The sequence below is a fragment of the Belonocnema kinseyi genome, chromosome 8 (assembly GCF_010883055.1).
Source record: "Belonocnema kinseyi isolate 2016_QV_RU_SX_M_011 chromosome 8, B_treatae_v1, whole genome shotgun sequence".
Taxonomy (NCBI): Eukaryota; Metazoa; Arthropoda; class Insecta; order Hymenoptera; family Cynipidae; genus Belonocnema; species Belonocnema kinseyi.
The window spans coordinates 109,870,995-109,882,685 of record NC_046664.1 but is presented as its reverse complement, the minus strand read 5'-3'; the positions used below and the strand labels follow the sequence as shown (position 1 = coordinate 109,882,685).

Here is an 11,691-nt window from a genome sequence, read left to right as displayed (position 1 = left end):
TATTGATACGTTTGTAGATTATGAAGGTTATGTTTTTAATTACGAGATTGTGTACTGAAATAATTTATTTGACAGATTTTCTGTTGATAATATTGTGTATAATATTGCTAAATAATATTTTTGAGCACAAACACGTGAAAAATATACAATAAAACTACGTAATGAAGGCAAAAGTTGCCCGTCTTTCAAGAGACACCCTCCCTGTGAGGAGCTGACCGTGAACTTGGAACGCAGGTCCGAACCGTTCCATAATGGGGGATATTCAAACATTTTGTTTACACAACTGGGTTCATGGATTTAAATTAATTACAAGAATAAAAATGAATAAATTGAGGCCTACAAAGTCATCTATAATGTTCGAATTATTGATATTACAAAAAAACGCATTTAATAATCAGCTTGGTTTCTTTATTTTCGTCCATCAAGGCTTGTTAACTTTCGCTGGTTAGTGATACTGTAGATGATAATTTCAGCAAATCTGTAGATACATCCTATGAATTTTTTTTTAATACTTTCAAATGCCAAGGGGACACGTACAAGATGGCGCGGCGTTCCATGATACGGCCCGTTGCCTTATTTTACTGAAAACCAAGTTAAATCTACTTATCTTCCAAATACGTATATGGGCTGCATGAAAGTTCAGTAAACGTTACAATTATAGGCAACCAAATATGACTATCATTGATGGTTACCAGTACCGATTCTCAAGTGGTGCTAACCTGCGAATCAGTAGATTTTACGTATCCATTCGCTATATTGCACAGTTCCGCAATGCTGCAATTACAAATTATCATGTCAATTTAACGAATACTGCAAAGAGATCGAACTTATGTTAACGGTACAGACTATAGTTTAGACAGCACTATAAATTGTGTAAATGTATTGCTAAAAAATAATTAATAAATAAGAGCCCGGTTAATTCTTATATATATTTTCGGATATACTTATAGTTAATCGGTATTTGTGAGTTACAATGCTTGTATTATATTTAAAATTTCGCACGCAATGGAGGGGAGAGGGGGATTTGAACAGATTGACCTAAGCACGCAATTTCACCACTGCACTATTATACAAGTTGCGATCTGTAAAATAATTTTGAAATGCATTTGTAACTGGGAGGTGGCGACTTCGGGAACGACTTATGAATACACGCCCATGCAAACGCGGCATCCAACAAAAGATCTCAGATTTACCTTATATCCATACAAGTCAGCTAAAACAATTACGCAACACAAAAACTTCCTGCTCCAATATACTCTCCAGTGTACGCGATCTGTGGAGAAGTGGAAATACGGTGTAATGTGACGTCTCTCACAGAAATGTAAAAAAAATGTTTTTTATGTGATGCAAACCATCCATTGCCTATTGCGCCGTGAATTTACTCGGTGGTCTACGCGGATAGGTTGCGCTGTTAAGACTTTAGGGGCGCGCTAAGCAAACCAATCGGATCGGTAGCATGTACCGATCCTTCGGCAATGTCCACTGCACCACTATTTTCATATCGCTCACTGGATTTTACATTTCTTACCGAATGTAATACCAGGGAATAGATTTTTATTTTACTAAAGGATAGCCGTTTAATTAACCTTCATTTCATTGTGACATTTAAGACATGCTAAGTGATTTAAACCTTTTTAACCCCTTAGTGAGAGCAATTTATACTGTTACGGTTACAAGAAACTATCTAAATTTCTTGATGAGTAAATATTGCATTTATTTTTTCAGCGTGTGGTAGAGTTTAGGGCTTTCTTTTGAATAGTTGATTTTCTCAAAAACCCCGAACTTATATTTTTTGTTGAATTTATGCTTACCTAAGGAAAATATCTGATGAGTTTTATCAGGCCCGTCAAGAGGAAAACCGAGCCCGGAGATAATTTTCCCCTTATCCCGCCTCGTCCGCCTCCGTCGTCACGCCTGACATTTTTGTTACAAACAGCAACAGTTGATACTAAACAATATTAAAAAAATATTTTGCACGGTTAAAAACGTTCTACAAAAAGTTCTTTTACTTATTTATGATAACTTGCACCATTTCAGAGATAAATTACAAAGCAAATTTTAATAAATAAAAAAAATTCTCTTCGCTCCTGGCTTATAGAAATAGCAAATTGGCAGTCCTTTATAGTGGACTTAGGACAAATTTTTGTATAGGTTTTACGCGAATTTTTAAGAATATTTTTATTCTGTCGGTATGCAAAGTTGTTTATATCGAAAGTCCCCATGCGCGTCCATTGCGTCAATTCGCAAAATAGACGTGCTTCAAAGTAATTTGCATATCATTTAGAAACATGGAAGGCTTAACTGTCGAGGTTAATGTTGCGAAAAATCTGTTTTCTCAAACTTATATATTGGAAAGAATGTACAGAATTTATTTAGTCAGTAAATTATACTATTATTATCATTATATTTAACAATCTAACATTCATTAATATTGTCCTCATTGAAACTCCTATGTTACCGGTCGCTTTTTGCGTGTCTTTCGTCTCGCACGACTTTTTCTATAACCTCAAAATGACAGCTTATTAGTATACGTCAGTTTCAAATTTTATACAATTTTCTTTTTTTATAATCTTAAAATGTAAATTTAAATGAGCAATTCAATAACAGTTTGATTGTTAAGGACTAAATTTTCGCATGTTTTCAATTTCAAATTTCACCGTATTTTAGTTTCAAATTGAAAAATTAAAAAAGTCAGGGAAATTTCATATTGAGAATCTTTAGGCACAGTTTTATATTATTTAATAATTTGAGATTTAAATTTTTCAAATTGTTTGGTTTCAATTTTAAACTCACGGAATATTTGGGGTTTTTTTTTAATTCTTTGAAATCCATTTTTACATTTGATAAGTTTTAGTTTCGAAATTAAGATTTAAATGGTTTAATTTCGAGAGGCATAATTAAAAAGTTTACAATCTTTAGTTTTTAAACGATTTAAATTGCGAAAATGAATTGAAGTTTTAAAGTGTTTGAGTATAAAAAAGCTTTAGCGTCACAATTCTTGATAATTAAAATTCTTTCAGTTCTAAATGAAATTGAAGCATTCGATTTTCTTTTAAATTAAAAATTCCCAAATTTTAATTGCTTTAAATGGAAAATTTTTTTATTCAAGAACTCCGAATTTATAATTCTTTAATATTGAACGCTTTTAAGTAGAAATAATAACATTTTAATCTCTTTGTACTTGAAATGATCCAATTTACAATATTTTCGTCTGAAATTGTTAAATTTTGAACGCTTTAAAATCGTCCTAATTTCTAAATTTTATTCCGAAATCAGTCAAATTCTGATTCTTTAAGGGGTCAGTACCACATTTTTTTTTTCAAAAAATCAATTTTCTAAAAACTACAAATTCTTGTAGTAGATATGTGTACAAATGCTATAAAAATTATTGTTATGTTTAGAACGTTCCAGAACAGGTTGAAAAATGTAGATCAACATAGAAACGTCGAGCGCGCTAAGCGCCCATTTGGCGCGTGAAGCGTATAATTGCTATAACTCTGCTTCTTTGGCTCTTCTACGTATATTTTGGATATACGAATAAACGTATACAGGATGTCTAAAAAGTCCCGGGATGGTTGGATATTTCCTCAGGTAAAATATTTTTAAAAAAAAGTGAAGGTCATTCCTGAAGTAAATTTCAACGAGGAATTCAATGGTGAACTTCATTTTGACCTTGAAATTGACCTTCATGACTTGTGAAAGGTCAGCTTTGTTTTTTTAAATGGAAACCCCCTTCTTTCACATCTGCAATCGATAGAACGGAAAATTCTACGTTCAGGTACGTACCCAAGTCATAGGTCACTTGTAACGTTCAAGGTCAGTTAGAGGTTATTTGAAATTAACAAAGTTTTCCAAGAGGTCAGTGCAATTCCTGAAGTAAATTTTAACGAGAAATTCATTGGTGAGCTCTGTATTGATCCTGGTGATGATCTTCGAGGTTATTACAAGGTTTTTTCCAAGGAGTTTACGTTTACGTTCAGCATTACCCAGGAACAACGACGTGGACACAGAAAATTCTGTTCCCTTTGGGGTGCTTGATCAGCGTGAGTCCCCTTGGCTCTCACGTTTCGGGGTGCTTAATTAGCGTGAGTCCCCTTGCCTCTCACGTTTCAGTGAAGATGTTCGAACTGAACACCTTGAGCTTCTTGACAAAAAGCTATAAGATTGTAAAAATGATTTACAACATTACGAATCATCTCCCTATCAATCAAAGTAGCCTGTTTCAGAATCCGATTCTGCAATTCGTCTAAGCTTTGCGGTTGCGTTGAGTATACTTTGCTCTTTAAATAACCCCAAAGAAAATAGTCGAGAGGCGTCGGATCAGGAGATCTAGTAGGCCACTCGATTTCACCCCTTCTTTCAATCCACCTTTGAGGGAACTGAGTATCCAAATATGTTCGGACCTCCCTACAGTAATGAGCCGCTGCTCCGTCCTGCTGGAACCAAATATTTTGAAAATTATTGCCTGTAATCTCCCTTATTCTTGGTACAATTTGGTTTCTGAGAAACTCTTCATATGCACGGGCATTGAGATTACCATCGATGAAGAAAGAACCTATCAATGTATCATTCGAGATACCGGCCCAAACATTAATCTTTTGTGGATATTGTGTGTGACTCTCCAACATCCAATCAGGATTTGTGTCGGACCAATATCTACAATTTTGCCTGTTAACTTTACCATTTAAAGTGAAAGTAGATTCATCTGAAAACACTGTATTGTACAAGAAAAGAGGATCTCTATCAATTATTTCCATCATAATTTCACAAAATTCAACCCGACGATCAGGATTGTCTTCATTGAGCTCTTGTACCAGATGAACTTCGTAAGGATGGAAACGAATGCTTTTTAAAATATTTCGCACTGTCTCAGGAGCAACGTCACGCTCATCACTAGCTCGACGTAAACTAAGGTGTGGGTTTTCAACAAATGCTTGGGCAATGCTATCTGCATCTCCTCAGATCCTGCAGATTTTGTCCGACCAGTTCTCTGAAGGCCCTTGAAAGTGTCCATGATTCATAAAGCGCCTTACAGTTCTTTCAATTATTGATTTTGAGACAGGATTAAACCCTTCTCCATTACGAAAAGTGCGATTAAAAAGCAAACGAACTTGATCATAAGATCAAACTCGTAATACGTAAATTTAGTTTCGATTAGTAATATTCGTATGAAAAAACGGTATAGGAATTATGGTATTGCCGTAGGTACTGACTTAGATATCAAAAAACGGTATAGGACTGTATAACTCTTCGGGGAGGAACTGAACTCTCATCAGAACACCTGGAACATTTAATGACAAATTTCCTTATGATTTTACAATATTCAAAACGCTGTAACAAAGATCTGTACAGGGCTCACCAATGAATTTCTCGTGGAAATTTACTTCAGGAATTACACTGACCTTTTGGAAAACTTTGTTAATTTTAAATAACCTCTAACTGACCTTGACCTTTACAATTGACCTACGACTTGGGTACGTACCTGAACATCGAATTTTCCGCTCTATCGATTGCAGATATAAAAAAGGGAGTTATATATTTTAAAAAAACAAAGTTGACCTTACAAACGCCATGAAGGTCAACTTCAAGGTCAAAATGAAGATCACCATTGAATTCCTCGTTGAAATTTACTTCAGGAATGACCTTCATTTTTTTCAAAAATATTTTACCTCAGAAAATATCCAACCGTCCCGGGACTTTTTAGACACCCTGTATAAAGAATGTATGTATAAATTCAAATGACGGATATAATGTATTTAAACGGATATACGTATAAACTTTAAACGCGTTTTTCTCGAAACTATATTTTTTTACCTAGTTGACATCATTTAGAAAAAACTACTAAACCGATTGAGCTGAAATTTGTACAGCCTATTCTACACATGTATTGCTATAGAATACTATAATTATAGTTATCGATTAATATTTAACTCTTTTTTAAAAAATAATTAACGTTAAAAAATTGATAATTTTACAAATCCGGCATTTTGTATATTTTGTCGCATTTAAATAATCCTGGTATATACCATAGGGACAAGTATACTCTTTGTGAATCTCGGTAATTTTTTCATTTCGCGGATGCTTCAAAGTTGAGTTATCGTGTCAACCAGTTTTAAGCAGAGTTAACTTCAGACAGCCGTACCAATGAGATTTGTAATAAAAAAATATAAAAAAATGTCTGTATTACCTTTTTGATGTCATCTTTTATATATAAAATGTTTGTATAAATAAATTAAATGTTACTATAAAAAAAATGTTGAAAAAAGTCTATAAGATGTGGTACTGACCCCTGAATTGAAACAAAATGTTTCATTTTAAAATCTTAAATTTAAAAATTCCACTATTTCAACTCCTTTAGTTTGAAATTGTCAAATTTAAAAAATTCTACTCTGAAAATTTTCAATTTTTCGAGCTTCTTATTAAAAATGTTTGAACTATAAATACATTCAATGTGCAATTATTCAATTTTATACCAATTTTTAGAATTAACTCAAATCTAATTCATTTTTATTCCATTCTGAATATTTCCTTTTTTTTTATTTTACCTAATCCACTATTGTTTAATTTTTTTTCTGCCATGTCAACATAACAGTTTACATGTAACGTCAGTATGGTATCTTATAAACTTGTCTTCCCATTAAAAGGATTTAAAGCAACATGAATCTGTTCCACTTGGATGGAAATGCTTTATCACTGATCTGTCGTGATTTGAGAAAACACCCTTAAGTGCAAAATGAACGAAGCCGAGAAAATCGACGATAGCTGTTCCAATCTTTACTCGCGTGTATCGCGGATTCTAATTCATTTTCTGCAGTTTTTTGTGTTGTTCTTGACTAATTTGCATGTAAACTTTACATTTTTGCAATAAAAAATGTTAAAAAATGTTAATTAATTATCTAAAATGCAGTTAACGGTGTTGATTGGGATGCTGAAATTCAGAAAACGCCGTAACGGGCAGTTACGGCTCTCTTCGCATCACGGACCTAAGAAATAGGCCTTTTGTGATTTGAGAAAACGCCGTTCACAACAAACGAGTTTCGCATCTAAAAATAAATTCAGTTACGGCGTTTCTCGAATCACAGACGTTTTTTTCGAAGTTCCATGATTCCGGAGAACAATGTAAGCGCGTACGGGTAGTAAAGTCCGTAACGGCCCGTTGCGGCTTTTTCTCGAATTTTTCTGTGACGTATTCAGCTGTCCATGATTTGAGCCTGCAGTTAACGGTCAGTTACGGCTCTCTTCCAAATCACAACTCGCCAATTTTTGCAGTTAACGGCGTTTTTTCAAAATTTAGCAATAATCATTCTAAAAGTTATTAACAATTTGAAAAATTTATTTTAATAGTCAGGTGCATCTTTTCTTCACGATTCCAACGATATAAAAAACTAATTTTTCGATTTTTTGCAGTTAACGGTGTTTTCTCAAATCACGGCAGTGATTTTCAAGTAATTTATTTAGCGCTTTTGATTTAAATGATTCTTTTTTAAGTTGTGACGCACAATTTAAATATAAATTATTTTAAACCACCAAGTTCCAATATACTAATGTAGGAAGCCTTCAATTTTTAAAGGAAGTATGGTATTGTTTCATTTTTAATTCTTCAAGTTTGAATTAATTAATTTTGAAATTTTTCAAAAAGAAAGCATAATAACTGACGTAATAACAAAAAAATCAAAACTAAAGTTTTTTACTTCAAAGGCTTTAATTCGAAAATCTTTGGTTAGAAATTTCTTAGTTTTTGGAGACTTCGAATTACAAATTTCACAACTTAGTCCTGCAGAATTTCAGACCTGTATTAAGTGACAAAAATATTCCAGGGAAACACTTATTTTTTCAACTAATATGTCGATCATTCAATTAAGTTTTAGCCTCAACGAAAAAAATTAACTTTCATAAACTTTATTTCTTCCAAATTATTCACAAACTTTTTGAAAAAATATTAAGAATCCATTTCCTCAAATAAATTGTAATTACACCCGAATCTCGATTTAGCAGCTTGCGGTTTATCAATTCCTAGAACTGCTGACCTACGCAGTTTCTCAGCTCAAGGAATGAGATACGATTGCGACTCTTGCCTTGGACTTCTAAAATTATCAGCAGTATAGTCTGTCTATTTGAACCTAATTTTTTAGATTCGTAAAATTAAGATACGACTCTTCAAATGAAGCAGTGAATTTTCATTGCTTGACAGTGAAATCTTATTGGCTGATACAGCCAGAAGTATGCCACTGACAAGCAGTGAGATTTCGGTGTTTCACTCAGTGGAATTCCGTCATTGGTTTAATCAGTGAAGTTCACTTGTTACTCCGTACCAGCAGTCATCTGGTCGTAGGCGTTGCCATCGGTCAACTGGTTGGGTATGCCACTTATCATTCACCACTTTTTTGCTAAACTTTGTAAAATTATCTTTAGGAACCGCACTTTACTCTCACAACAATAAATGGGGGCTGGGCTGGAATATATTAGGACATACTATATTGTGCTCATCTAGGTGAAGGCCTGTCTTACATCAACATGTCGTGTTAGCCGAGTGTCCAGGGGTCTCCCCACTTTCAACCAAAAGATAATATATCTCCAAATTATTTCACCCAGGCCCCAAATATTTCCAACACAAACACTGGTTAACAATAAAGTTTATTTTTGACAGTTTTAAGTAACACGTGGACTCGCTAAATGTAATGGCGACACGCATGGACCAGAAGAATCGACTGGAGTTTCATGACCTGGCCGCACGGAGCGTTATTTCGCTGGTTGAATCTGTCATTTGGCATCATTTGTATATACAGTAACGCTGTTTTAGTTGAGGCTCTTACTGGTTCACCGAGGCACAGTCATAGGACCGTCTTCCCTCCATCACTTGAAGCAATTGCAACCCTACCCCCTCTTTTGATTGATGGACATATCTTCCCATTTGTAGAATCAGTGAAGGATTTGGGATATATTCTTAATCGCACTCTTACTTGGAAAGAACAAGTAGCGGATATTTCAAGGAACTCATTTAGAGTCCTCCAACAACTTAACAGGAATAAAGAATCATTTCCTACTTCAACGCGTATCCTCCTAGGTAAAAGTCTCATCCTTCCTTTCTTTTACTACGGCTGTGTAGTTCACGACGATATTACTGATGAGCTAAACGCTAAGCTTCAGCGCACGCTTAATGCTTGTATTCGGTTCATCTATAACATCCCCAAAAGTAAACATATTACTCAATATAGAGAAAGAGCAAGACTTTTTAACGTTGTCAGAAGAAAACAATTTTTCATGGGTAATTTGCTTTATAGCCTATTCAGTAATGAAGCTCCGCATTATCTACTTAACCTTTTTAATTTTATTGACAAAGATCAACCAACACATTCCAAACATCGTGAAAGAAAAAAAGTACTAAAAATTCAGCCACACCGTACGTGTAAAATGCAAAGGTCTTTTATTATTCGTGGTGCTCGTCTTTGGAACAAACTACCTATAATAATTAGAAATTCACCTTGTCAATATCACTTCAGAAAACTACTTTTTGGTTACTTATTTAACAAATCAAATCTTACCTTCGAAATTACACATTGGTAAAACTTAAATTCGTAAATTAGAATTTATATGAGTGTATTCATGAATGTATTTACTTATAAGTATATACATTTGCGTATGTATATTTATATTATTCTTATGTGAATAGCCTGCATCTAATTATTTAAATTATAGTTTATTTCTTCACTTCTGTTAAAAAACTTATTTTTTATTTAAATAGTCAAATAGATCGCTGTCATATTTTAACTGTAACATGTATCACCCGGTCCTTATAGGGCTATTTAGCCCTAGGAACTTTTCACGAATAAATACAAAATACAAACACAAAGTCTGAAAATCACTGTTATAAAGATTCAACCCGTGACAATTTCACTGTTTCAGTATAAGAAAGGAGGGTACACGATGATGCCTCCCCTTCATTGGGTGGCCGAGTAGAAACGTGATCGATTGACTATAATGGAGATCGCTTATAAAGGCTGGTGGTATAGCGTCTGAATGGGTCCACAAGATTTTACACCAAGATTAAGGTATGAGAGAACTAACCACGCGCTAGATGCCGCGTACTCTGTTTCCTCCATTGTTGACAGGAGTCAGCTAGTAACTTTGGCAAGAGTGCCATAAGGAAAGTAATTATTAGAATTACTTGAAATTTTTACAGATTACATGTATTTAGAATTTTAGACCAGGGCTTACCAGAAGGCAGATGACTGCTCTGAACTAGATCAAACAGGCCCCAATAAATTCGACTGGTCCCTAATCCTTCTCAGTAAATTAAAGTCCTTCCTAGAAACCGGAGAAAAAATGACCGTAAAAATTTCTGGCAGTGAAAAACTTGTAGCAGTCAACACCAGCTGAAAGTGGTGAGCCCTAATCTAGACCGGGCTTCTTCAGCGAAGGGAAATTTGGCCGCAAATACTCATTCGCCACATTTCTTGTTTTACCACCACGAATCTCTACATTCTTCCGTACTGAGTGAGTCGGCGTAGTCGTGGAAACGAGACATCTCGCAAATTTGTATTTGGGACCTGATTTCCTCTCGCTGAAGACCCCTGATCTAGCTTAGACCCTCTATCAGTCTATCGAACGGCGTAAGAAATTTTATGCAACCATGTTTTTTTGTCAATAAGGCCGGAAACTTTCAAATGACCATCGTGTTATGATTTATCGGAACTGCAGATACGTTTTATTTAATTTGCGCGGCAGATGTTCGTGTTAAGAGAAATGTATAATGTCGACAATGTACCTCTGCTGACAAGACCATTCAGGAGAGGTATCGGTCATTAATTTTTTATCGTTTTGCTCAGCTATTCATCTGTTTACTCATTTCTGCTGATCGTGACTTGGGATAGCTACTACTTTGAAAACTCAGGAACTTGCAAATCTGGTGCTTATATACACGTTTACACTAAGAATATATAGAAGATGTCAGTAGTCCCTGCATACTGACGCCCTTAACCCAAAAGGCCGAGAAACAAGTGGAACAAAGAAAGAGCGAGAGATGAACAAAAATGCCCGGAGACAATCAAGGTGGGGGACACAAGAAGCTAGACACCCGTTGCTCTCGCGATCGCGAATGTGTTCGTTGCACTCAATGGGGTGTCTGTGGACACGACCGCGTGAGTGTTGGTGCTGCTCATTGGTATTGGTCGTGGCGGCAAGCGGCGTTCACACGTTTCCCGTCATCCACTTCGAAACCAGGTCCGCAGTCGAGCGTCGTTCCCCGCCCGGTTTGGGTGTTAGCTGTTCAGCTCTCTCGTTTTAATTGGGGTCGAATAGTTCTTTTCGCATAAAACGCGCCACTTTTCCTCCATTTTCAATTAATACAGCAATAAAAAGATACGTTGCATGTGTGTGATAGTGTGTGCACTGAATCAGTCTCATTCGTGGTGTGGCATTGCGAATCAAAAGTAAGATTCAAACAAAAGAACTAGAATCACCTTGCCAAAGCTGGATTAACATCCTTTTCCGAAGAAGAGGTTGACAACTTTTGTGTCAGAAGCTTTCAATTTAATTTTCGTCTTCTCGAGGGAAATACAGTTTGACGGTGTTAGGGGTCGTTTATTCTATTCACTAATCAGCTTCCCTGATTCTCAGCTGATCGCCTCATACGGGTTTTAACCGCTTCTGAACTCAAATTTTTTATTGAAACTCAGAGGTTTTGAATAATTT

At 35.2% G+C, this 11,691-nt stretch overlaps 1 protein-coding gene across 8 annotated transcripts in view; it reads left to right on the top strand.

Annotated features, from left to right (window-relative positions):
* Positions 1-11,229: 11,229 nt before the first annotated feature.
* Positions 11,230-11,691, top strand: part of LOC117178167 (protein groucho-like) — a 397,186-nt gene continuing 396,724 nt past the window's right edge. For all 8 annotated transcript variants that reach the window (XM_033369453.1, XM_033369452.1, XM_033369451.1 and 5 more), the window contains exon 1: positions 11,230-11,429. The gene's annotated coding sequence lies outside the window, so the exon portion shown is untranslated. The remainder of the gene's footprint in view (positions 11,430-11,691) is intronic.